The sequence below is a fragment of the Limulus polyphemus genome, unplaced genomic scaffold (genome assembly GCF_000517525.1).
Source record: "Limulus polyphemus unplaced genomic scaffold, Limulus_polyphemus-2.1.2 Scaffold5798, whole genome shotgun sequence".
In the NCBI taxonomy this organism is placed as follows: Eukaryota; Metazoa; Arthropoda; class Merostomata; order Xiphosura; family Limulidae; genus Limulus; species Limulus polyphemus.
The window spans coordinates 51,586-54,271 of NW_013671408.1; the positions used below are offsets into that span (position 1 = coordinate 51,586).

At 35.7% G+C, this 2,686-nt stretch overlaps 1 protein-coding gene across 1 annotated transcript in view; it reads left to right on the top strand.

Moving 5' to 3' along the window:
- The window catches only part of LOC106472997 (diacylglycerol kinase 1-like), a gene marked incomplete at its 5' end in the record, with an annotated part of 15,939 nt that overhangs the window by 7,270 nt on the left and 5,983 nt on the right, over positions 1–2,686 (top strand). The gene's annotated exons all lie outside the window — the stretch shown is intronic.

Genomic DNA, 2,686 nt, shown 5'->3' on the forward strand with positions numbered 1-2,686 from the left:
TTCACCCGACTAACTTCCAGCGTATGATAAGATACAGAGTAATCCAAGTTCTTTCACCCGACTAACTTCCAGCGTATGATAAGATACAGAGTAATCCAAGTTCTTTCACCCGACTAACTTCCAGCGTATGATAAGATACAGAGTAATCCAAGTTCTTTCACCCGACTAACTTCCAGCGTACGATAAGATACAGAATGATCCAAGTTCTTTCACCCAACTAACTTCCAGCGTATGATAAGATACAGAGTGATCCAAGTTCTTTCACCCGACTAACTTCCAGCGTATGATAAGATACAGAATGATCCAAGTTCTTTCACGGATGACCAATTTCTACAAATGAAACAACTGTTGGCTGGTTTTACTCAAATAATGTACGAACCAAATAATTTCACACAGTTAGTCTACTCCAAAATATCAAGCGAATTAATCCATTTTGCTTGCCTCCTTTGGTTGGTTTATTTTAAAAATTGTGTATTAGGTTTGTTTGTTTTGAATTTCGCGCAAAGCTACACGAGGGCTATCTGCGCTAGCCGTCCCTAATTTAACAGTGTAAGATTAGAGGGAAGGCAGCTAGGCATCACAACCCACCGCCAACTCTTGGACTACTTTTTTACCAACGAATAGTGGGATTGATCGTAACATTATAACGCCCCCACGGCTGAAAGGGCGAGCATGTTTGGTGTGACGGGGATTCGAACCCGAGACCCTCAGATTGTGAGTCGAGCACTCTAACCTCCTGGCCATGCCAGGCCTGTGTATTAGGAAGAGTGGTGATGCAAGAACCATTGGTTATAGGTTCGTCAACGATTATTCTATGTAAATCCATACATTTTAAAACTGATTATAACTATTAATTAATTAACCTAGGATTGGATCGCTGAAAACGAAAAGAACGAGACTGTTAACTTGGAATTTTTACAACGTAAAAATGAACAGAAATACAAATATAAAAACGAGGGAAACATGGCCTTGCAGTAGTATCGTTGTGGATTTCTACTCGGTTCTGTGCCTTCTTAAGAATGGGAGAATTTTATTAATATGACTAGCGTATTCCCCTCAAAAAATGACGGGGCAAGTACTACCACCCCCACCCCATAGTATACCCTAACCTCACATTTCATAGTTAACTGAAATAAATAAATTTTGCGAACTCAAGCTTGACCAACAAAGAGGCAGAAAAGTGCAGTCGAGGCAGGGAAACGTCGGTAAATTTCCTTGTGAGCCAATCAAAATTAAGATCATTTATGAAATGAATTCGTGGCGTATTCATAGAATAATTATTGGTTAAAAATTAGTTAGATTAACAACTTCTAATATATAGAAAAGCCAGTGCGTTTTGGTAACACTATGTTCCAACAATGGCTTTTATGTCATGTTGCTTAGCAACAAAAGTATAATGTAATATTGTTGTTAGTCTATGTACCGAAAGTATAAAATGAAATGTATAGACAACAAAACTGGAAAATATTTGTTGATTTCTTAATTTAACGTCTCCGTTGATAAAAAAAAGGTTTGTCTCTTATTAAAAACGTTGGTGATATAACAGAAAATAGCTTAAGACAAAAACGATTTAAGTTTAAAACTGAATCGATATTTTGACTTTCATGATAAATTTTATGCACTTGGCTCTAGGGTAGGTGATCCCAACACTCACTACACTTATAAGGTTTCACGGCACCTCCGTCACTAAAATCGTAATAGGCAGACAGTAATCAAACTATTCTATCTGGATAAATGTATTTTAGCTTTTATGACTCTTCCTATATGGAGAAATCAAGCGTCACGTGACGTGACACACATTGGCTTTTATATAGGTCAGATATCATATATATATATATACAATTTTTCTATTAGTTATTCCCAAGTAAGGCGTATTGTCTCATCTTAAGACTTTTTAATCTAAATGAACTGTTTATTATAGTATACAAAGAGTATATATATATTATATACAATGAATTAGAAAGTACAGAGAGAGAGATAAGAGAAGATAAATTAAGATCAGTATAGAATCGCTTCTTGAAACTTATCGAATAAAATGATTGGATGGGTAATTTTTAATAAATAATTACTGAGGTTTAATGTTCGTCTGAACTGAACTATAAACGGATGTCACTTACCTCGTAAGACGTTGTTTTTGGAGATTTAGAAGAACCGATATACAACTCGCTAGTTTTGTTTTGGTTTGAATATCACACACGAGAAGTATAATTACAACAATGCTTTATTTACTTATTCTTGAGTAACACTTTTTTTTCTTCTTCTATAATATTGTATTTCTACCAATCAGTTTCCTTTACGTAGAATTATACACGGACTTTTCTGTACATTAAAATACTTTTCTTTCGGCCCTTTTACCTTCGTCGTTTTTAAAAACATTGCCCCTGTTTTGATGATCGTCTTCTCAAGGTGAGATCTGAAAACAGTGGCTCACTGGTTAGTGTTCTAAAACAAAATAAATATTGTTACGACATCGGGGTCACGTGACCCTAGTAACATGTCATTGACTTCTAGAAATATCCTGTTCCTTCATGAATGTCCTAGCGTTTTCTAGATATAGTGTAGTCTTGTATATATATAAGACGGTCACAAAGTGACAGCAACAATGGGTAATTGAATGGAGTATTGTTGAGTCGAGCACGTGAGACGTTCATTAAGAATTATAGCGTTTGTTATAGCGCGACTGTTG